General features: G+C 50.2%; 1 long non-coding RNA gene across 1 annotated transcript in view; it reads right to left on the bottom strand.

The window, feature by feature from the left end:
- LOC116269519 overlaps positions 1–23,591 on the bottom strand; it is a 35,702-nt gene extending 12,111 nt beyond the window's left edge. Inside the window, exons 1-3 of the long non-coding RNA XR_004177134.1 lie at positions 12,653–23,591; positions 11,016–11,183; positions 1,878–1,988 (exon numbers count right to left, since the gene is read on the bottom strand). This is a non-coding gene — a long non-coding RNA (uncharacterized LOC116269519). The remainder of the gene's footprint in view (positions 1–1,877; positions 1,989–11,015; positions 11,184–12,652) is intronic.
- Between the last annotated feature and the right edge of the window lie 1,573 nt (positions 23,592–25,164).

Raw genomic sequence — 25,164 nt, 5'->3', positions numbered from 1 at the left:
AACACGCCCAAAGCCAAGAGATCACCATCTCCTGCTACACCCACCTCTCTCAGGCTTTTATCGAGAGAGAAGAGTGTGAGACAACCACAACCCGCCACACTTATCTCGTGGAGTAGCTGGGATTGTGAAGATGGCACGATCTGAAGGTAAACACAGGGTTTATCAACCCTGCTGCAGCATCGTGGAGAGAGAATGTAGGAAACAGATGCAATGGTGACTGATGTGGATCTTCCTCTCCTGTGTGGTAAGATGTCAGGCCAAAGCTGGGCTTGCATCCTCCTGCGAGGAGCGGCCCCGTGTGATCGTCAGCCATCGGGCAGCCTCCCTGAATTTGTTTCCTCATCTATAAAATGGAAGACAGACCCCCACTGGCTTCCATGAGAACTGAAGCGATGTGAACTCACGCCTGCGAGCACGTCTGGGTGTGTTGTGTGTTCACAGACAGGGCGCCCGCACAGCAGCATTGACACACGGTGAGGGAAGCGTTCACCGCAGGCTGACAGCACGCGGGCACCTCCACACTCCCGAACTCGACAGGGGCCTCCGAAACACCCACGTGAGTAAGAGAAGGTCTCAATGTGTCAGGGCTTAAGACCGCTGTGAAATAACAGAGGTTGGATTTGGGAGCAAAACCTCCTTCATTCCACACCCCCCCCCGTTTTCCTGGGGTCAAAGCCTCCTTGGAGAAGGCAGCAGGGGCACCATGGAGGCAGCACCGGCTTTTCATTCAGGCTCTCAGCTGTGTCCTTCTCGTTTGCATGGGTGACACTCCCCGAGGCCATAAAATCTCTCTAGAAAGAAGAGCAGAGCCAGGAGGCCAGACGGCGACTGAGGAGGATGCAGAAGTGGCTCATCACATGAGCCTGTGTGGACAGAGAGATTCGTTACAGCACAGCTGAGACTCACAGCCTTTCCTCCACCACCGGGTGAGTTCCGTCATCCCTTAGACTCCGTTTTTTCTTCTGACACAGGAGACAACAGCCACAACTTCACCTGCTTATCATGGAAGCTCCATGTGAGAACGACGTGAGAACGACGGTGAAGGGCATTTGAGAAACAAAGGGATTCACGCATTGGGTCCATCACCAGCGACCCACCGCTGCCCTCACCGCGCGGCCCTGGGAACTACACAAGAATTCACAGGTAATTTTCTTTTAAAGAAGCAACTTTAACCTACATGTTGGAAAAAACTCTTTCAGAGTAATTCAGACACCAATCACAGCCAGAGTTTTTGTTTCTGTGATGGAGTTTTGCCCTGTCTCCCAGATTGGGGTACAGTAGCGTGATCTCGGCTCACTGCAACCTCCACCTCCCAAGTTCAAGCACTTCTCCTGCCTCAGCCTGCTGAGTAGCTGGAACTACAGGTGCCCACCACCATGCCCGACAGCCTGAGTTTTCTGTTACTAAATTAATGAAATTTCAGCTGGCCAAGCCCAAGTGGCAGTGGCAACTCAGTCTCCAGACAGCCCTGTGCAGATGACATCATAAAACACGGAGGAAAAACAAACAGGAAACACATGACAATGTGTGGTTTTCATTTCTGGTTAGAAAAATAGACCTGGAAAACAAATCACTGAGGGTAAGGAGAAGAAAAAACTTGCTAGCAACCACAATTAAAAAGTTATTTAACAGTGATGCCTAAAAATGAGAAAAATTTGGCACGAGATTATAATCTTTTTAATTAGTGTGAAATTCTGAATAGTAGACAATGTGGGCTTGTAAACCACGTGAACAGCTGTGTACCAGACACTGGGGTCTCCCAGCACGGTGTGTCTGCACAGAAAGCTGGAGGCCCACACCCACCACGCTTCTGCCTCGCCCAGTGGCTGGGCACAGGCAGCAGATGGACGTATTGTCACACCCCACCCCGCGCTTACCTGACCGATAGCGCTCATCTCGTGACCCTGAAGACCTTCGGCGGTGGTAGCGAGAGGCAGAGGAAGGAGTGACAGGAGCCCGGCGTTCTTGCGGCAAAGCTTGGTCCACCCCTGGATTTCAGGGAAGAGGAAAGAGGGAATAGAGAAGAGTGAGGCATGGATGTGCTCAGCAGACTCCAGCAAATCATTCCCTCCATCCCCGCAGCAAAGCCAGAGTTACCCACGGGACTGGGCATGGCGGCACCTCAGAGCCCACAGGCAGGAGGGCCAGGACTGCGGGGGAAGCTCTCCCACAGCCGGGGAGACCCCTCCTGCCTGGACGCCACCACGGCCCCTCTCACAGCACAAGGGTCCACTGACAGGCAGACAGAGACACAAACTCAGCCACAGGTAGCAACTGAATTCCTGGGAGTTAGAGAAACAGGGCCCAAGACACAGACTCAAGTTACGACCTTTCATGTTGTAAATATACAGAATGGGCTGTATCAGTTCTTAAGAAAATTTAAAACTTATTTGTTAAAGCAATTTTTAAAATAAATCTTACAGGATAATTTAACAGTACAATTCAGGTAACCAGGACATACCATGAACGTCCAGCTTTGCTCATTCCAGATTACTCTCTGGAAACTCACTCCATTTGATGCCAAGTGTTAACAGATTATATTCGACTATGAATTACAATTATTTGATGAATTACCAAAAAACATTAATGTGGTCGGATAAAACGATTTAATAGCATTGGTCAAAACACTGATGTGAATCCACCTGTCACAGTACTGGTTATACTCAGGTAATAACAGGGTGGCAAGGAACACAACTAGATGAAACTAAGCCCCCAAAGGAAGGACATCATCATCACGGTTCCACGAAGAACTGCTCTGATACCACGCGAAAAACGGCATCCCCACAGTTCCGTGAACGGCTCTGATACCACAGAAAGGACATCATCCTCACAGCTCCACGAAGAACTGCTCTGAGACCACGGGGAGGACGTCATCGTCACAGTTCCGTGAAGAACTGCTCTGAGACCACGGGGAGGACGTCATCCTCACAGTCCGTGAAGAACTGCTCTGAGACCACGGGGAGGACGTCATCGTCACAGTCCCGTGAAGAACTGCTCTGAGACTGAGCACCAATCACTAACAGATGCTTCTTCAGAAATGGATCAGTAATATTTGATTGAAAATAAACTAGAAATAAAGCTTTAAGTTAACAAAAGAAACATTTAGTCCCTGGTTTTCCACTATGGGCTCTTATGACAGCTGTCGAGTCTGAATCTGTGGGCTTCATGTTCCTCTCACTCCGGTGGTCTCTGCACGCCAGCTTTTCATGGTGTGTGTGCAGACCCCATGTATCAGGCTGGCGAGTTCAGAACTAAATGAAGCACAGCTCCACACCCCGCCACCGCCCCCCCACCCTGTCATTTGGTTACGTCTCATGTGCTCTTCTTCCAGCAGCATCCAAATGCTGCTACCAATCTCTTGCAATCATCATCTACAAATGATCCTTTAAAAATGATCTTCAATTACCTTTTTATCAAACAAATGCATTTTAGGATTTAGGAAATCAGAGTGTTATCAAGTCTCACATGAAAAATAGTAGTTACCTGGCACTTACGTTCATAAACACGGACTTACCACACGACTTCCTGAATTGTCCTTTAGACACCACCCCTTACACCACTGTGGTCATCACGTCAGGGTCTGCAGTGTGCTACAAATACCGTCCTATCTTATGCTTTTCAATGATCCTGGAGTTAATACTTTTTATCTATTTTCCATTATCCTGGCTTTCGATGTACCTATTGCCAACCCTTTCACAGTTCTTCCGCAGAACTGAAAAACTCTCTCCCACACTTTCTTGCCCACGATCAAACACTGACAACCTGGTGAGAATCTGATTTTCCTGGAAATTCTCTTGGAGCCCCGCCCTGATCCCCAACGTGCTACCGTCACTGGGCCGTGCCTTTCTTCCCGCTGGCCGTGCTGCTCACTATGTTGGTCACTCGTTCTCAGCCCCTCGACGCCCCCTCCTCTCCCATCCTAAAGGAGCACTTCAATTGCTTCAGAAAGGGCGGATGAGAAGGAACACTTGGGGGCCCCGCGTGTCCGAAAGTGCTTTTCTCTCTACCCCAGTGAGACTGGGTCTTTCTCCTAGATATGGGCTTCAAGGTGAAAGTTAATTCTATTCATTGTCTTTCATTTCCATTATTGGCGAGAAGTTAAACGTCATTCTGACACTACAATCTTCACGTAATATCCATTCCTTTCTCTTCTTTGATAATCTTTTTTTCATTCCCACTGGAGGAGCTGCAAGCCAGGTTGTAATACCCATTCCTTTCTTTCCTCCCTCGATAATCTTTTTGCTGCATGCCAGGTTTTTCTTCTCATGGGGGCACACGACCAAATCTCTCCCCCAGAAGGGCTTCATCGGGGCTGTTTCATTTGCCTGAAGAGTCCTCTCCTCTCCTGTTTCATAACCAAACACAGGCGCATTCATCCTTCTGGGCTGGGCTGTTTCCTCCACGTGTGCTCTGACCTGGGGCCTGTTTTCAGTACCACCCCCAAATCTGGAGCCTCCCCGGTTTAATTTCTCCAGATAACACACATGGCGGGCGGGGGAAGGGGGGGGAGAGGTGGCCGCCTGCTTCCTGGACACCGTTCTCTGGGTTCCACATGTACAGCACCCATGGCTGTCCCCCTTGTCTGCATCTTGGCTTTCTCCATTTTGCTAAATGATGAACCACAAATTCCTCTACTTGACTTCTCTTGTGCTGTGGACTTACAGTCACTGACATCTAAGCACAGTTTGGAGAAACAGAGATAAATGCACACTTCCAAGTTGCCAAGTGTAACCAGTGGCCGGACGTTTTTAATGCTTCACCTTCAATCTCAATACTGCACCTATCCAGTCCATGCAAACACGCTTCTTGGGATTACTTCCAACCCTAATCTCTTGGTGCCCTCGGATGACGGTGTACAGAGTTCTAGGCTGCTGCTCAGCTTCTCACAGGCCTTATGTGTCTGATCTCAGAAAGCTACTTTTGCATACCAACCTTGTGAATATCTCCTCTCATAGGTGGAAATGCAGTTTGCAACAAAAGTTTGAAAACAAATGAATAAAACGGAAGACTAGCTTCTACAGGTTGCAATAAGACAGCAAAAGAAACAAGTATGAACAAGCACGTTTCCTTCATTCATTTTCCTCTGACGTCATCCCAAACGAGGCTGCAGGTGGCTTAATGGTGTGCTCTGGGAAGAAGAAAGCCACAATTGAATAGGCGTCGCTCAACTGGATTCCAGCCTGTGACAGCACAGGACCCAGGGGCAGCAGAGGGGGCGTCCCCACTGCCCCCATCACAGGGAAACCAAGCACGGCTGCTGGAACAGACGCCTCTTGGTAGCACGAACACAAATGAACACTAAGATGCACGACCACAGCATAGTGCTCTGCGCTGCCGAGAGCTCACGTTCATAGTCACCTTCGGTTTGGGGAACTGTGGTTGAAAACCAGCTCTCAGGCGCGTCACGAAGACTGGAAGCCTCTTGACAGAAGGCGCGGTCAGGGGAGAGAGGCCGGCGTGGTCCCTGGGAAGGGGGCGGCCAACACCACAGCGGCCTCCACAGGCTGGGGGCCCGGCAACATGGGCACGATGCAGTTACTCAGGATGTTAAATGCACTAGAAAAACGTCTACTGCATTTCTAAACTTCTCAATTTCCACCGACTTCTAAATTCAGATAAATACACTGAAAATCTTGATTTTCAACATATTTTTAAAAGAAATCATCACGAATGTGTGGAGAAAAACTTAAATTTTAAAAGTATGTAGGATTTAAGATGAGAAGGCCTTGCTCCAAATTCCCATCTTATTCTCAACTAATCCCCTGTCCCAGCATGCTGGGGGTGTAGATATATCCAAATTCCCATCTTATTCTCACTCATCCCATGTCCGGGAGTGCTGAAGCTGCAGACACATCTGAATTCCCATCTTATACTCACTCATCCCATGTCCGGGAGTGCTGGGGCTGCAGACGCATCCGTCTCTATGGCTGACCTCAGCTCTGGGAGAGAGAGGGAGAGAGGGAGAGAGAGAAGGGGGGGGAGGAGGAGGGCCAACAGGCTTCTCCTGGCCTCTTTCCCGGGCACCCAAGGGCAAGCGCACCAGCCTCCACAGGAGCGTCCTGCACGAGAAGCCTGCCCTGGGCCCTTCATGGAACTGCAGGGGACTTTTCTGTATTTCAGGTCTGTCCCAAAGCAGTTTCTGAATTCTCTCCAGGCCTCCATTACATGCTCTTGTTCATATCACAGAACTTGTTTTTTAAAATAAGTGCAATCAAGGACTTTGCCAGAAAGCAAACAAGACAACTGTTGTAAACACACGGGTAAGAAATTTAATAATTTTCTTTGTATTTACTCAGATGGGAACACCATACAATGGAAAGACTGAAATTCCATCCTAAGCACCTGACACCTGCCCGCCCCAACCCTGTGAATTCTCACACTGTCCTTTGTTCTTGTTTTTTTAGATGGAGTCTTGCTCTGTCACCAGGCTGGAGGGCAATGGCGCAATCTCAGCTCACTGCAACCTCCGCCTCCCAGGTTCAAGAGATTCTCCTCCCTCAGCCTCCCGAGGAGCTGGGATTACAGGCACCCATCACCATGCCGGGCTAATTTTTGTGTTTTTTAGTAGAGATGGGGTTTTACCATGTTGGCCAGGCTGAGCTTAAACTCCTGACCTCGTGGTTTGCCCGCCTCAGCCTCCCAAAGTGCTGGAATTACAGGCAAGAGCCACTGCGCCCAGCCCCACGCTGTCCTCCTTTCTATCCATCTTTCATGAACCCAAATCTTTGCCGCAAATCACTATACATTTCCTTAACAACCCTTTTCCTGTTATACTAGTTTAACTCGGTTAGGGACTCAAGCATTGGAAATTGCCAGTGATCCGGGGTCAGGAGAGTCTGACATCTGTATCTCATCCGCCAGCCTGAGCCCCGGTCCACACTCGCTGGATAAGATTCATCCGCCAGCCTGAGCGCCGGTCCACACTCGCTGGATGAGATGCCAATCTCAATCAGGGCCGCGGTTTACACGTTTCCGCACTTTGCTTACACCTCGGATTTTTCACAAAACCCACATGCGCAGCTCCAAAGTGGGTGCTACCCTCCCCACTGGAGACACACCGCACGGCGTGGGCTCAGCTGCACTCCCTCCCTAGTGTCTGACATCTGGGAGGAGGAACGCGATTCACTAAATATTGCTAAAAAGACCAGGAAACAAATGCACGGATCAAACCGACAGCTGCGTGTGACAGAACACGTCTCCAGCAGCTGAGCGTGGTACCGTCGGAACACGGCTGACCTGGAACACAGGTGGCTCCACCTCTCACTGCAGCAAGTCGGTCTAGAAGGATTCATGCTGTGTCACAGGCAGTGCAATCTGGACACCCACGTTTCCCCTCCTCTGGGATTGAAGTTTAAAGATCCTCACCTTGTGAGCTGCCGCATGGCCTCACCACTAAGTGGAGGCCACCAGCCAGGAACAGGCCCCCGGGACCTTCAGCCCAGGTGAGGAGGCGGTCCCTGCCCCAGTACTTTCCGTGGGGGAAGGGCTACCCTGGGGTCACCGGACTGTAACTCTCATAGCAGAACCCGCTGTGCACCTGCCCTGGGAAAGCACAGCTCTGCTGACACCAAGAATCAGAACCACCAACGGCCGTCCCAGGCAAACAGGCTGGGGTCAGCCAGCCACGTCTTCTAAAGACGACAAGACAAAACAAAACAGCATTTACGTACTTAAATATAGGAAAGTTTCTCATTCCATATGTAACCGAAGTGCCAGATTCACAAACGCCGACTCTGGGGCACCTCCTCTCTCAGGACTGTCAAAGCCCAGTGGGACAATCTGCAACAGGACCTCAAACGAGGCCCTCTCCATGGGGACAGGGCAAGGCAGCCGCTGCAAGCAACAGCACTCAGGCCAGAGCAGCTGTTCTCATGAGAACAGGTGATCCCGTTACAGGATCAAACACTGGGATGAGAGCCAAGTCCCAAAAAGATAATTCCATGGACTGGACGGTGCTGAGGTATATGTTACCCACTGTCATTCTGATCATTAGGTAGCACTTACATGTTACCATCTGCCATTTAAATTTATCCAAATCAAGAATAAAAGAAACTGTGGCCCAGATAGACGCCTGAGGCAGTGGAAGTTCTGTGGTGCCTGTTTAGGGCGTCACGTGGGTCTGAGCGTCGTGTGGGCATGGTGGCGTCTGCCCTCAGGGACACTGCACATCCATCCTCATACCACGATGGGGACCGTGTTGGGGAGAAGCAACCACCGCCCGGCCCCGGCCCGCCCCCATGGGCAGACTCAGCCCCTCTGTGCCGCACCCCGGAATCCATTCAGCAAATACCTGCCCAATGTCCACTTTCCGTGAGCAGGTGGCCGGGGCCTCAGGTGACTTAGGTCCTGCTGCTGGGGGTTGGGGTGGAGACTGAGCATTTAGTAACCACTGCCCAACTATGACTGTGGTATTTCAGGGACAGGACAACACGGAGATGGGAATCTGGATGGTCTAGACTGAGGGATCAGGGGAGAAATCCAAACTGAGCTTTAAACACTGCCTGGACATGGCTAAGGGCACGGCCTGAGCAGAGTTCCTCATGTGGACAGCCGCATGGCCATCGGGAGCCCTGGCAGCAAACTGAGATAAATCCGGGTTTGTGATCAGAGTCAACAGCTAAACAGCACAGCGCGAGCCTGCAGGCCAGGGCAGCCATCAAGGCCTCCGGTGGAAACTGTGTGGGGCTTCACGCACTGATCCAGGAGGCCTCTTCCCTGGGGAGGCTGCTCACGCGACCCCACAGTGGAAACTGTGCGGCACAGACTGACCCCCTCAGAGTCCTTGTAACTTGCACCTGGGCATCAAGCTGTCCGGCTGTTGAAGGAAAAGCAAGCTGGGCTTGGAGAGGAATACTGGATCTTCGTAAATCACTCAGTACCAAGAAACATTTCATGGACAATCAGGTAAGAAGTTGAGAAAGAGGAGTTGTATCTGAACAAGGAAGGCTCCACTATTTATAGCCACACCGAAGTTTTACTCTCAATCTCCAGGGCCAGCATCATAAAAGCAGTGAGGCCTTGTTATCCCAGTCGATGATGTTATTAAGATATCCCTGAAAGAGGGTGCCAGGCAGTGGATTCCATTTCCTCTGTTTGCAAGTTTGACTGGGCTTAGAGACTGATGAGGGCTGGGTTTGAACCACAGAAGGGTGAGTGCCAAGTGGGCAGCTTCCCTAAGCCACGTCTTCTCCCTGAAGATGATCTTCCGGGCACTCTCTCTGACCTGCCCTTCACTGCACATACAAGTCACGTATCTTCCTGGCTCCTGGCACTCTCTTCCTCAGCTAGATCCAGGCAGCTGCTCAGCACCACACTTGCTTCTGAATCTCGACCGGAGGCCCCGAGAGATGCTGCCCTCCTGAGCAGCTGGGATGTGCCTGGCTGGCCCAGGGAACGGAACTCCCATTGGAACTCTTAATTCTGCATCCCAAACAACATCCTAGAAACACTTTTAGAATAGTTTCTGGACACAGGAATGTAAATGTTAAGAAAAAAGGGTAGAAGTTAATCAGAACACAAACCCCTTACAGGCAAAAGTGTGCAGCAGCACAGGGGAACAAAAAGACGATCCTGCAACAAAGGAAGTCACGTCCCATGGGGCCAACCAAGAAAGCAGCCTCAGCTTTGGAAACATCTGCGTTCCTCGCTGCTTCCCAGGACAGGAGCACACGGTGCACGCTCACGCAACACCAGCAGCGTCTCCAAATGAAGGTTGGCAGGGAAACGCAGCCTCGCTGGGGCCCCAGCACCCCTGTCCTAACTGCCCCCATCCCGAGTGCCCCCGTGTCCTGAGTACCCCCCCGCCTGAGTCCAGTGTCTGGGCCTGAATCAGGCGGCCCAGGCGGTCCCTCCTGTTTTCCTCACATTTCCGGCAGATGAATTCAGAAACGGACCTTGTGGCTAACACCCAACGCTGTCATCATCAGCTCTGCCACTTTCTCCTGAGGGCACGAGGGCATCAAGCCAGGGGCCTGGAGAGGAGGAATGCGGTGGAGGCCAGGAGATGACGCGGGGTGTCCTCTTCTGAGACCCCGATGGCCAATTGTAATAATAAAGTTTACCTCTATGACTTGATTTTACCAATTTTTTAACAGGGTCTCACTGTGTCCCCCAGGCTGGAATATGGTGGCACAATCACAGCTCACTGCAGCCTTGACTTCTTGGATTCAAGCAATCCTCCCGCTTCAGCCTCCCAAATAGCTGGGATCACAGGCACGCACCATCATGCCTAATTTTTTCTTTTGTAGAGATCGGGACTCCCTTTGTTGCCCAGGCTGGTCTCAAGCAATCCCCTGCCTCGCCTCCCAAAGTGCTGGGATCACAGACATGAGCCACCACACCCGGCCTTGTGATTTTAAAACACATTTTGAAGCGTAACCCTGAACATGAACCTGAAACTTCAACCTACATGATTTTTTTCATCCTGTTGGAAAACGCATTGAACTCCCCCTTTTGCCTCATGAAATTCCTATATTCACAATACCATCCACCAAAGTAATTTAGACCTTTGAACAGAATCTTTACCTCTAAGAATATACTCTATGATTAACTGGTTTTTCTATTTCAAAAACCCTTACTTTGCTCTTCAGAGATGGAAATCTCAAAATCACTCCCTCTAGCTGATCTCAGAGGCCAAGACTCATCAGCTCATCCTGTAATCGGGTCTCTGGCTGTAAGACCAACGTCTGTAGAAGACCGGTGGCTTTCAGAAAAGTTGTATCATCTGTCATGCATTCTTCTTACGTGCTCTCTAAGCGGTGCCCCGCTGAGAAAGTGGAATTGTAAAAGCAACATTCTACTTCAACAGGCGACGCAGAACAGGGCCCTGACTCACAGGGACAGAGCCGGTCTCTGGCGAGCTCTGGACCCGCAGAGCGACCTGGCTCACTGGAGAACGGGCACCTCAGGCCCCCGGGCCACGCCCTACACATCTGTACAGGATGGCACTTGGCAGGTGGCCCCTTTTCTAACGTGTACCCTGCTGTGGGGCTGGCTCTCAGCAAAGCAGCGCTCACCGAAACGAAAGTAAAACAGAGGCCGGTTCCCTGCGGTGCTGGCCACCCGCTCCCGGGCCGCGGCTTCTCGGACGTCGCACACCCCGATGTGGGCAGAGCGGAATGTTCTCCTCGGCGCTCCTTCACTGTGCTGCAGTCTACACCGAACCACGGCAGCTCCATTCGCTGCTGTAACAAGTTGAAAAAAAACTAATTAATTCAAACTTTAGTTTTTTTTAAATTTGTTACAGCGCTGAGCAGAGCTGCCGACCCCATGCAGGACAGCACACAGACCACCAAGGGGACCACAGGGCGCGGCCACCCTCCGCGCCCGGCCAAGGTCACTGCCGGAGGCACAGTGCGCTGGAGAACCGTCCTGGGAAGCGAGGAACCGCTTCTGTTTCACTTTTGTTTGGCAAGGCACAAAAGTTAAAACCAACAGCGTCCACGGCCTACAGTCAGCCCCCCACCTTCCTGTAGGACGTGAGGGCACCTGCTATCGCCATGTGGCTCCGTGAGAAGAGAATGAGGGAGGGGGCGCAGGCCATCGGAGGATCTGCCCAGCACCGCCCTGAAGCCTCTGGCCCCAGCGTTCCAGCCCAGCCCTCTGCTTCCCTTCTCTTGGGTTCCTCGGCATCTCTCCCTGACTTAAGCCTCTGCTAAGCAAGGTCCACACAAACACGTTCACTGTTACATCACTGTCTCAAAAATCAAGGTAAGGAAAACACGAAATCAAAACAAAACTACCAATAGCAGAAGCTCCACACTGAGTTTCCTGGAGCCTGAGCCCCAGGAAGTTTTCCTTGCTGAGTCAACAGGACCCTGGATGGGCATCAGGGCCTCGGGAAGAACAGAATTGGGGTTTGTGCAGGTGTGGCCACGTGCATCCTTAAACCTTTTAAAATCTTGTTGCAATGATAAGAACTATGGAAGCTCAGTTTCCACCTTTAAAATTTATGTTGCTAGCCTTATGTTTCAGAAAGAAACTGCTTGTGTTAGCTTTAAGCCATTCCTCAAAACTAGCTAATTTTCAAGGTCACTCTCGGGCTGAACTGAGCTTGCCAGATGGGAACTGAGGTGCTAGAATCCCAGTCTAATATGAGGTTCTTTTTTCCTGACATTTATGGAACCCAGCTCAAGTGCAGGAAAGCTGCCAATCTGCACATGTAGAAACGCTGGCGGGAAATCGACTGTCCTTCTGAAGAATCATGTATGTTTGCAACCATATCTCAACACACAACCAGCTTTCACAATTGCAGAGTCCTGGGCGGCATATCACAGCACTGTCTAGATTTGGCCTGTGCCACCAATAGATGCCTTGGATTAAACCAGAATCAATAGTAATAAATAGCCCTCTAAACCAAATACGTTGAAATCACTAATGTGCTCATATTTTTACAATCATAGCATTTTAAAGTAATCAACACAATATTGATCTCTGCTTATAGAGAAAACACCTGTTAAATTAGGCACACGTATAGAAAAATCCTCTGTGCCTTCTATGTAATCACGCAAAGGAACCGGATGCCTGGAGCATGAACGCCAGACGCCGCCTCCTGCCGACGCGGAGTCAGGGAACGTCTGCCTCCAGGTGTTTCTCTGGCACGCAGCGAACACGTGAAATGAGAGGACTCATGCTACTCATCGGGGCTACGTACTCGGAGGCTGTGGAAGGTAGGCTCCAATTAACTTTGACCTCTTCTTTTCATATCCTTTTTGTGTGATGTCACCTGCAAGAGAAGGAAAACGAAGTTCAGCATGGTCTCAGTGGACAGAGTTTATCATTCGGTGGCACCCAAGAAAACAGTTACCACTGTATCTTCTGTGTGCCTCATCGTTAGAATTTTAAAAGCACGCACTGCACATCATACAACTTCAGTTCCTCCCCTGCTCTCGAACAAAAGCCCACAGCGTTTAAGTCACTGAAACTCATTTGCTAAACACACGCCTGTTTCTGGCCCCTTCTTGATTTATCTGGATAAAGTCCAGAGTTAGATCCCTGCCATCTCATCCCCACCCGCTGGCACAGGAAGCCAAGCCCGGTGGCGAGGGCGCTCGTTAACTCAGTCAACGACAGATCCTACAGCTGGCGGGGCTGGGATAGCCAACACCAGCACCAATCAGCATCTTCTTCATTAAGGAGACGTTTCCTAATCAAGCGTGTCGGTCACAAGGACTTGAGCCGCCACAGTGTTTTTGAAAAAGGAGTGACGAAGGCCAAGGGAAGAAATGAAAGGCATGAAACCTGCAGAAATCCAGAAGAGAAGGATGCTTGTGGTGAGGCGAGAATCCACACGTTAAAGCCACCAGCTCACAGACGGCAAGGGGGCCATGCAGCAGCCGCACCTTTCCTGGAGCCGGCGTGAGCACAGACAAAGCCACCTCATCAACCCGCAGAGGCCCTTCCCGATCACAACTCCAGCGCACAGCATCCTCACTCGCCCTTCATTTTCTTGGACCTACTGTATTGTTTTCTAAGAGTGATCAAACCATAATTCCTAGAAGAGCTAAAAATTCAAGCTTTAATAAAAACACAGCAAATGAGTGACAAGTTATCATGATGTACACACAAGGTAGTCACAGTTCGCTTTTCCTAGTGAAGGGCGGGCACTCTCGGGTGCCACCTCTGCCTCCACCAACTCACAGCTCACGACACGGGTTCTCGTCTCCGCCATGGAACACAAGGCCGACGTCTGAACACAGAGCCGGGAACCAAATGACACGGACTCCGCATCTGCCCATCCACGAGCGTCCTTGATGCTAACTAGCCAGCCGGCCACCGCCGACAAAGGGACAGTTTCTGCAGAAGTGTTGAAGCTTGCCAGGCACTCCACACCCGCAGCCATCGGCTGCCCGCTACGAGACTGCTCGGCCGCTTCTGGAAATGCCTTGTTAACCCATTTTACAAAGATGTCCAAAATCTGAACCAAACAGCCACATCTGCATGTGCACTGGAGCTCAGGGACGAGTGACCTCCAACGCTGGCTGTGAAGTCAGGTTCACTCCTTTCCCTACACACTGCGGCGCCTGTCCACCATCAAAGAAAAATATCTGGTTTTGAGGAAACAAGATGCCAGAAGCCTGGAAGTTCTGTCCAGGCCCATCAATCACAGGAGACCTGGTTCACTGGCAGGCACCCCCCCCCTCCCCAGCCCTTTCACTTCAGCCCACTTGAGAGCAGAATTACAGAGCAAGAGGCTGACCGGAGCTCCGCTCTCCTGCTACAAAGAAGGTGGGAGTTCCACCTACAAGGGCAGAGCAGAAAGCCCCGGGATCCACACACGCCCGGCCTTGGGATCCCCTGAAAAGGCAGCAGCAGCCGATCGCTGTTCTCCCCGTGGTTCCCAGTCCTGCCTTGAAGGTGGCTGCCTGAGGAGGAAGCTGCTCCACCCCCTCCGCCCCCTGCTCAGCACCTAGAGGCACCCCCAGAGCCTGCTCCCTGCAACTGAGGAAACACCCCAGCGAACAGGAAAGAAAGGACCAGAGCGGATGGAACACAGCTGCACCCGGGACCACGGATGAGCAACTGCCCTGCCGCACAGCGGGACGCGCCCTCAGCACCAGCGACGCACCCAAGGTCGCTCTCACAGCCGCTCCAGCAACGCGCCCAGTGGCTCTCCCGGCCCCTCCAGCAACATGCCCAGCGGCTCTCCCGGCCCCTCCAGCAACATGCCCAGCGGCTCTCCCGGCCGACGGCCCCACTGCTCTGGCATCCTGGTTTCCAGCTGCCTTGCACAATTCTATGATCAGGTCCCATCCCGAAAGCCCTGTCTACACCCAACATTCAGCTCCCAAGTCACTAATTTCTCAATTGAACACTTAAGCATGGGGAGCTGCTCCTCCATTTTCAGTTGATGCCAGCATTAAAGAAAACTGACGTTGCACTCTGTCTTCACATTCGGAAAGCTCCGATTGCCAAGGACCCCAGCTGGAGGAAACCCAGCGCGTTCCTCCCGGCCGTGGCTCCTTCCTCTCCTCCCCCGGAGTCACCCCAGCAGGCCTCACCGGACGTGTCTTCTCACGTTCCTCACCATACAGGCTCCGCAGCGAATCTCAGGATGGGGAAGGGCCACACACGAGGAGAAGCCTCTACTTAAGAGCAGGCATTTGGCTGGATTTAAATCGAGCCCCCAATCAATCAGCAAAGAAAATTTCCAGACAAGACTTCAAGAAATCCTAGGTTACTGTCATCTCTCAAAACCTAGGAGGTGGGAAGGGCGGCACCACTGAGTAACTTCCATGGCCCGCACTTCCCCCAAACCAGGGTCTGCAAACTAAGTCTCCAGGCTGAGCCCAGCTTGCAGACCACTTCTGGAGACATGCTCTGTGCTCACGGGCTGCTCCCTCCCGAGCTGCAAGGCAAGAGTTCTGTCCAGCTCTTCACAGGAGGGTTTGCCGGCCCATCCCCAAAGACAACACTGTTTAATCCTTTTAACAACTTATTTTACGGATGAGAATTTGAGGCACAAATGGTACTTATGTTCCTCACTCAGGACCACAGATCTAAGACAAAAGTCTGTCCAGCTCCAAAACCGTGTCCCATGAAAACCACATCCAGAGTCTTACAGTCTAAAGCTGGTGCAGTGTCCAGAGGCCACAGCCCTGGCTTCCTGGGCCTTCCTCACATATTCACGCCCCTGTATGTCCTCCTGACTCTGTAACCTGCCTGGGAAGTGCCTTTCTCCAAAGGAAATGCAAGTCTACTTCCCCGCTTTGCCCTCTCCCAGCCCCTGCCCTGCCTGGATGCCGCCTCTGGGTGCCCACAGCACAAATCACACACTGTAGCTTGCATGATGTCGTGGATGACTGTTTATGGTTTATTTGTAACACACAAACACAGTTATCCTTAAAACCAGACAACGTCCCATAGAACTGTGCCCCAACCCAGTCGTCTTACGAACTGAAGCCAGGGTGCTCCTGCGTGTACCACACACACAGATGCCTGTGCCTGACGCAGAGACCTGCAGATAAGCGACTGGCTGGGAGTGCGCTGAAGACCTGGGCAGACGCGGGGCGATCATTTACCTGTTCAGTGACTGGGGGGCGGGCAGAGGGGAAACTTACGCCGATTCTATCACCAAAATGCAGAAGACGATGGCTTGATGTGCCTAAGTGCTGGATGCTGCGGCCCTCAGACCAGGCTCACAAGCACCTGCTACGTTTTCATGTGAAAAGTCCAGTTATTTTCAACTCTGGAACTGCCTCAGCATCTGATAGACAGAGATCCACCAGATTCCCATAATAGATTTGCTACAGGTTTACAGGTGCAAACCTAGCAGCAGCTTTTATGTGCCATCCTTTATTTTGAAGCAACCAATGTTTCCTGTGTGAATACAATCATAGGCGACAGGTGACAGGTAGGTAACAGATGATGCATATAGACAGACGACAGAGATGATGGACAGAGGGCAGGTGGCAGGAGGTGAGAGACTGACAGGCGGAAGCCAACTGGCTGACTACACAGTATCCTCCCAGAACACCTCCTTGGGTTGGGCCCAAGGCCTGACCTTCAATCAATGCCACGCTGTCACTAGGGAGACGGTGGCTCTGATGGTGCCTGGTGCTCCTCCATTTCACATTGGTTCAGGCTGAATGATCAATTCCTGCCTTTCTCTCCCCCTCATCTTGTGTCCATCAGGGCACGTGGTTGTCAGTGTGCAGCTACATAAACTAAAGGCGCAAATGCTCCGAGAAAGGGCACGTCCTTCCCCATGTTTCTAAGCAGGGGCCATCACGGGTCTGTTATCCCGCTAGGCATATCCACTGCTCACAGCAGGCTTGTTCATATTCCCCAAACCTGGAAGCAACGGGAACGTCATCCAGGGCTATTTCAAAAGTCAACTCTCGTCTCCAGGGACAGCCTCTGGGAGGCTGCCGTCAGAGAACGCGAAACGCTTTCCACGTAAAATTCCAAACAGCACATTTTCCCGCTTCCACATCAAGATACCCATTTATTTAATTTCCTTTTCACTTTAGGAATAAGTATGACAGAAGAGTAAATGCAGAAATTGTAACCTTAGTGAGAAAAAATAAAAGTGATCTCTTCTGAAACATTTACTTCATTAAAAAAATGCTACTTATATAATTCTGAGACTTTCCGTAAGAATTAAAATTTCAGAAGCAGAAATTAAAATCACAAAGAGAGATTTACAGAAAATCATACTTTGGAAGCAAAAACCCCAGTGAGGCCAAGTCACCAGCAGAAGGTCGAATGAGACAGACGGATGATGCTTCCTTCCCTCCCCGAAGGGAAGAATTCTTTTTCTCACTTACGTTGCAGCCCAGAGTTTCAGGCCAAAACCCTATCTTAGAAAAGCAAGGAAAGGCCAACCTGGCAAATGCAGGGTTAAGACGACAGAACAGACGCCCGGCACCTGTGGCTTCCTCTTGGCCTCAGGCCCGCACCAGCCAATGTGGCCCCAACTGGAACCCGTGCAGAGCCCGAGCTGCGGAGGTCGGGCTCGACAGACAGACACCCGAGAGCCGGGGAGCCCCTCAGGGATGAAGGAAATGGGCCACGGAGCTGCTTCCACGACGTGGCTCAGCTCCGAGCGCACAGACCCACTTGGCAGTGATGGTTTCCACGTGCGGTGTCGGGAGATTATTTAATGCTGGAATGAATACTTTATATTAGAAAGCAATCGTTTCCATGTTCGGAATTCTACGGCTGTCAGGAGCCTGGTGCTACTGCTCTGAGCCTATTGCTTTATAAGGAGCTGGGAGGCCCCAGAAGGCAAGGCTGCAGCCTCATTTTAAAATCTCCGATAGGCTTCTTCGTTCTCCAGCAGGCGCAGTAGGCTGGTGACAGCTCCTATGTGTAGCCCCTCGCCTGCACTCGGGGACAGGGGCAGGAGGACCTGGGATGTCCTCTCACTTCAGCAGCTGAGCACAGCAGGGCCCCAAGGGCCAGCTAACTAGTGTGGGTCTCATTTTTCTCATAGATAAAATATAGGTAATAGCACCCATCTACCTGCTACTGCGGATGGAGAGATCAAACACACAGGATGTGAAGGTCTCAAAGCACGAAGGACATAAAATCTTTAAAAATTTCAACAAGCACTCATTCAATATCTGCTTCACATTCAACTCGTGAGACGTCCGAGTCGATGGGAGGACTCATGAACACAGACCTGCTGTGCAGCCTGCAGGGCCACAGGCATCGCCCCTTCGGGGGAGGGAGGCAAAGAAGATGGACCACGGAAAACCAAGGACTAGGAAGAAACTCAAAATCTCAGCCTGAGAACCCAGTTGTTGTTCTGCTCCAATATCAACTACCATCTCGGGACCCCAGACACCGCAGGCCCCCACGTAACTGAGACGCTCCAGCTCTGGGGCTGAGGCTCCTGGCCCCATGCACGCCCCAGACAGCGGCCAGAAGGGTCACTGCAAGAATGCAAACATGGTGAGCCTCTGCCCCCAAACCGTGTCAGAGGCTTCTCCCTGCTGTTTGGGTTGAGGCCAAACTCCCCACAGGGTCTCCAAGTCCTTCCCGACCCAGCCCTGCCGCCTTGGCTGTCCGTGCTCTGCCATGGCTCCATGTGCACCTGCTGTGCCCATCACCCCCTCATTCTCGCAAGCCCCCGCCACGTTTCCAGCGCGAGTATCGGCAGCTTAAATTCCATAAAGATCTTTTAAATAAGGTGCCAGGGTAAACAAAGCCTACACTAGGATTCATTCACCTGAGCTTTTTGTTTAATAAAAACATGATTTATTGTTATTTAGGTGCCTAGTGCCCCACTCTCTGGGCGACAGAGCAAGACCCTGTCGCAAACCACACACACACACACACACATTTAATTAATGGTAGGAGCAGGAGAGAAACACATTTGAGACACGCTGTTGCAGGAAGATCTTACTCAGGCGGGCTGGGTGGACCAGGTCATTTAGAGTTTTACCTTTTCGGGTTTTTAAAAATTTGTATCGTCCCCCGTAGCTCTTCTCTTTGTTACATTAAGAACTCCAGTTAGAAGGGGGATTAAAGGAAAGAGTTTGTTTGGAGTCCATTCTATTTTTAACACATGGATCAAAAGAACACGAGAAGGAGCAACAGAAGTTCACAATACTGCAGCGGTCTTGAAAATAAGCTTCTGATGTTAAAAAAAATGATGTAGTACTAACAGTCCCCGAAGGGCTTAGAAATATGAATGCCGATGGAATTTTTAAAAATTCGAAGCGCATGTGCAGTGCACCCTGTGGAGCAGTGAGGAGATTCCTGTCCTACTGCAGCCTCGAAACACCCCCTCCCTTCCAGTCCCTGGCAAGACCAGGAGCTCTGCACGAGGTCCCTGAGATGCCCCAGCAGCCATCCTGGCCAGTGGGAAGATTTTGGCCAGTGGGAAGATTTAAACACACCCGTTTCACACAAAACTGCTGTTGTAACTTGCTAAGAACTCTTTGGGCAAGCATAATTTCTCCAGCATGTCCTGGGAGTTAGAAATCCCTCCTTCTTAAACACAGCTATGTCCCTTTCCCATGACATTCATTCTCAATTTTGCAGATCTCAGGCCTTAGCAGTAAGTTGGTTTTGCGGGATGTTGTATTTACATTTTTTGGTGCTGTGGGGAGGGAGAAGGGGAAAGGGGCAAGGTAGGGACAATGAAGCCCAGGGAACATGAGCATGAGGACAGGCGGACAGGGGACAGGGGAAAGGATGGAGGACGACCATCCACCTACAAACTCGGGGTCTTACTGCGAACTTTACAGACAACTATGTCATTTAAACATTCCACAAGCACTATCGTCCTCATTTCACAGATGAGTCTCAGCAAGTCTGAGATGCCCGCCAAAGGGCCAGACTGGTGGCTAAAGTCAGCACATAGAACCGCCTGGCCCAGCGGTGCCAGCCCACCCCTGACTACAGGAGACGCTTCAGGCTCCCGAGCAGGGAGAATGTCACAGCCCTGCTGAAAGGGAAGGATGACAACTAGAAGAAACAAACGTCCACGTCACTTCCAGGATCTGAACAGTCACACTGGACCACCTCCAGGTGAGAAGTGGATGGTCTATCTCGGATGCCAGGCCACAGAGAGTGGTTACAACCACATACCACCAGCCACATGCCCTTCGGCATCAGAAAGTGCTTTTGAGGAAACAAAACTGCTAAGGCATTGAAGATGGAATCGCTTTGACAGCAGAAAGAAGTGGGCTAATCTCAGTCCACACAAAAGCGCATGCAGTCCAGAGTCCTAAACCCCAGGAGGAGCCCATCTCTGTAATCAGAGCTTCACGGTCACTGCGTGTTCATGCCAGAGCCAGAGGCGTGCAGTGAACGGGGGCCAAGAGAGCCTCGACTTTCCACAACACATCAAGCATTGTCTTCCTGTTTTAGAAGCACACACTCCCTCACCCAGAGTCTAAGTCTTTACAGAATCATTTAAGCAGCTGCGTAGTAACTACAGCTTTCTGCTCAGTTGCCTTTTTAAGTCAAAACTCCCAAGAGCCAAAGCAATCCAAGAGGCTCCTCAGCCAGTCTGTCTGCAGTGTGAGAAAGCAAAACTCAGAGGTGACAGTGAGCGATCAGGCCACCTGTGCCCACGCCAGGGAACCCAAGGGATCTAGGAATGTAAATTCTGCAGTGTTGGCAGATGTGGAGCAAAGGAAACCCTTGCACGCTGTTGGTGGGAATGCAAAGCAGCACAGCTGTGAAATAGTATGGAGCATCTTCCAAAACTAGAAACAGGACTCTGTGATCCAGCAATCCCACGTCTGGGTAAATATCCAAAGGAATATTGAACCATTAATGGAGAGATGCCTGCATGCTCACGTCCACGACAGCGCTATTGACAGTCACTTAGACGTGAAATTGACCTACACACGTCAGTGGATGAACAGATAGAGACATCGTGGTGTATGGACACAAGGCATACAATTCACCTTAAAGAATGAAATTCTGTCATTTGCAAAAACATGGATCAACCTGGAAGGTATTTTGCTAAGTGAAATAAACCAGGCACAGAAATACAAATACTGCATGATCCACTTATATGCGGCATCTTAAAGAATTTGTAGAAACAGAGTGCAATGGGGGTTACCAGGGACTGGGAATGGGGGAATGGGGAAACGGCGACACGCTGGTCAAGGGTCATGACACTTCATGAAAAGGTGAGTCAGTTCTGGACACCGAATGTATAGCGTGGTAACTACAGTTAATAACGTATGGTCTGCCTGAAATTCAGTTAACAATGTATCATCTGCCTGAAACTGGGTAAGAGAATGGATCTTCCGTATTCTCACACACACGAATTAACTACAAGGTGAAGGAATGTGTTCTCAATAGCTTGAACTGGGGGAGGAAAAAACCCTGAAATCCTTCCCCCCTCCTCCTAAAAACTATTTATAGATTTTGAACGTTGGTCTGTGTGGAAAAAATTGTGTTTCTTCCAGCGAGTCTCTTGAAAAAATAAAGCGTGTTAAAGTACAGTCACCCTCGGTGTCTGTGGGAGCAGGTTCCAGGGTCAGGATCCCAAAGTCTGCGATGCTCAAGTCCGTGATAGAAAATGGCGCAGTATTTGCATAGAACCCACGCGTGCCCTGTGTACTTAAAATCTCTACATTACTCATAATACCCCAAACAACATGAGTGCTGTGTAAATGGTGGTTGTACTGTATCGTTTAGCAAATAATGAAAACGACAAAGTCTACACATGTTCAGAACAGGTTAGGCCGTTCTTTTCCTTCTGAATATTTTCACTTTCAGTTTGGCTGAATCCAGGGCTACAGAACCCGTGAACATGGAAGGCCAATTCTGCGTCTGAGAAATTTTTAACATTCAGCAGGCGGGGGAAGGAATACAGGTTCTCACCTCCCACACCCCTCAGTGCTTCCTGGTCATTCTGCTGTGTCAGCTGCTTCTCTTTTGACCAACTTCATAATCTTCATCAGCAACGGGGCAGCTCTGGACAGGGAGAAGCAGCCGTCCTTCATCTGCAAACCGTGTTCGCCGCGGCAATGAGCTCAAGACCGTGTCTTCTTCCAGATGAGGAATCCGAACCATATGTCGTGAGGATCAGTCCTGCCACACACAGCCATCTCTTCGATGCAGAGAAGCTGAACAAGCGGCCAGGGCTCCTCTGATGCACACGAGGCCATGCGGAGAAGCGTCCCGTAACGTTATGGCACCTGGCTGGTTCCACCATATAGATGGGACGCAGAGGAAGAATTTCTTGAAGCAACATTCGTACATTTGGAGTTGAAATGCAAAATGCAATCGCCAAAAACATTAGCTATTTTGGAATAGGTTGGGACAGGGAAAACGTCTGTCATGAGATTAAAAACCAAATTTTTTCTTCAGACAGGTCTGCCTCTGTCACCTGTGCTGGAGTGCAGTGGTGCGATCACGGCTCACCGCAGCCTTGACCTCCCCGGGGTCAAGTGATCCTCCCACCTCAGCCTTCTGGGTAGCCAGGAACACAGGTAGGCACTACCACACCCGACTATGTAGTTTTTGTAGAGATGGGGTCTCGCTGTCTTGCCCAGGCTGGCCTCAAACTCCTGGACCCAAGTGATCCTCCCTCCCGGGCTTCCCAAAGTGCTGGGATTACAGGCATGAGCCACCAAATCCAGCCTCTGTCATGAGTGTTATAAACACAGTACTTGAATTTTTTCCAACCTCTTGCTATCCAGCCAGCTTCCCCGGCTGTGGCGAGGGTGATGCTACTGCTGTTGTCTCTTCACGAAGGGCGGGGCAGCAGATGACAGGCACACGCCGTACCCAGGGAACGACTCGGCTCTAACAGCAGATGCCTCAGCTGAAGGAAGTCCTCAGAGCCCCTCGAATCTGCACACCTTAGAGAACCGATCCCACTCACAGTCAGCAGTTCGTGCCACAGAAGCAGGCGCCAGATGCCTGCCTCTCCTCGGAGGTCCCGGCCAAGAGACCTCACACCAGGACGTGTAGAACAGCGGAGAGTCACGCTTTCTTCTTTCTCCCTGCTGCCCGAGGGTCTCTCTCAGGGGGCTCGTCAGAGATGCACCTCTGTCAAGGGATGACTTTCATTTATCTGAAACGAAGTTTCTGCCCGTTCCTTCTCAGCAAATAGAAGTTTTCAATGAAGAAAACTTCACCTCAAGACGCTGGGCTCAAGCGTGTCCCGACCTCCATCTCCGAGTACAAAATCTCCTCTCAGCTCCAGGGCACCTTGGGGCGAGCCAGGACCCCACTCACTGCTCCCCAGTAACACCCCAGGCCTGAAAAAAGTGTCTGCTGTGTGGGCGAATTAAGGAGGCAACGTGCGTTTGTTGAGTCCTGCCAGCTAACTATAGATAAAACATGCTTTTTGAGAGCTGCAAGTGTTACTTATCTGCATGCCGGCATTCTCACCATCATCAGACATTATACGGTACGACTTCAGTAGGTCCTGTGACCCCACAAATCCAGGATGCACGAAGAGAAAGTGACTGCTGCTTAGCAATTAATCACATAAGTACTGTAGCTTTCACTTGGGCCTTGTTTGGTAACACTGCACAAGCCTAGGCTGTATGTGAGAATCTCCAAATGCTGCAGAAATTATCCTGAACTTCATTTCCCCATTCATTCATTCATTCATTCATCTCCCAAATATTTAATACCTACTGTGTGCCATGCAACAGAGTACATAAAAGAAATCCTACACACAACAGAGAAAGCGCACACAGAACACAGACATAATATCGCCAAATGTTTGTTGCATAAAAGATTTTAAAAGTTATATTTTAACTTAAAACCTTTTAAAAGCTGGAAATAAAGGGATGCTTAATTCAATGACTCCAGTGATTTTCTTAAATTGCCGCATCTGGGTAAGCAATGGAAAACAAAACGGGACAGGCCAGGTACCTTCAGGACAGGAATGATTGCGCTGTCTCCTGCCACAGGTTTCAGGCTTCAGAAGATGCTAAGATCTTTCTATCATCCTTAAAGCTGTATTTTTTTCCCTGACAATCTTGCTTTCTGAAATAATGGCTCAGTCCCGAAAAGACTTGCCGTTAATTTAAGACGTCTGAGGTTTTCTTTTTGAGACTGGGGGGGCAAATGACCTACCAGAAGATGTATGTAATAAGCTTAAGTTATTCCAGAGAAGTTCGTGCACACGTTACGACTTTCTCTGAGGCCAGTGAGCTGCGGGCATTACTCCAGGAAACACTGAGGCTTCCTGTGCACTAACTCAGATCGCGTCAAAAATACCGAGTTGCAGGGAGGAAAGCAGAGATGATTCCTGGTGCAACATGTAAATGTGATAAGATTTTGATGGTTTCACTGGCTATTTAAATAACAATGTTGATAGTACAAACTTTGATTTGTGGAAACATCCTTTCTGAAAGATCTTGCCCAACGTTTATTAAGTGGCAATGATTAAGAATATTCTTTATTTAGAAGGCAAATAAAGTAGAATGTATGCAATCCTATACTCACTGATATATTACGAGAAGTAGAACTTGTCAAGATCTCTGCTTTGCAACACCAACTCTTAAAAGAATCAAACCTGTTTATGTAAGCACGTGTGTAATTCAAGGATTTTTATTATAACATGTTTATAAAGAGACATGCATTGGTACCATATATCCCAATTACAGAGGGAAGATGAGAATATCTTAGAGAGAATGGGTGGGGGGGGGGGGTACTTGTTTCATTTAAAATGAAAAAAGGTCAATAATCAAAGTGCAAAACCGCTTGAAGAACGTGATCGTATTACAGGGTAACTTGCAGAACAAAGCAGTCCAGACAGGCAAAACGACTGGCACAGAGTGAGTGAAATTACATTTAATTCAATATCGCAGTATCCATTCACTCAGGAACGCATATTCACTCAGGAATATGCATTACGCATCGACCGCAGGCCAGGCACTGTCAGGTATGTGACAATATCAGAACACAAAACCTAAAACCTCTGCACCCTCGTGGCACTTCAATTCCCAGCCACGTACACTGGCTCACGCCTGTAATCCCAGCGCTTTGGGAGGCTGAGGTGGGACATAGTGAAACTCCATTTCTACAAAAAACAAAATTAATTAACTGGGTGTGACAGCATGAACCTGTAGTCTCAGCTACTCAGGAGACTGAGGTGGGAGGACTGCTTGAGCCTGGGAAGTCAAGGTTGCACTGAGCTCTGATTGCACCACTATACTCCAGCCTGGGCGATAGAGACCCTGTCTCAAAAACATTCAAATTCCCACATAATAATTTTTACAACACTAA

The sequence above is a fragment of the Papio anubis genome, chromosome 11 (genome assembly GCF_008728515.1).
Source record: "Papio anubis isolate 15944 chromosome 11, Panubis1.0, whole genome shotgun sequence".
Taxonomy (NCBI): domain Eukaryota; kingdom Metazoa; phylum Chordata; class Mammalia; order Primates; family Cercopithecidae; genus Papio; species Papio anubis.
Note: the sequence above shows the minus strand (reverse complement) of the source record. Positions and strands in the feature narration are given on the sequence as shown.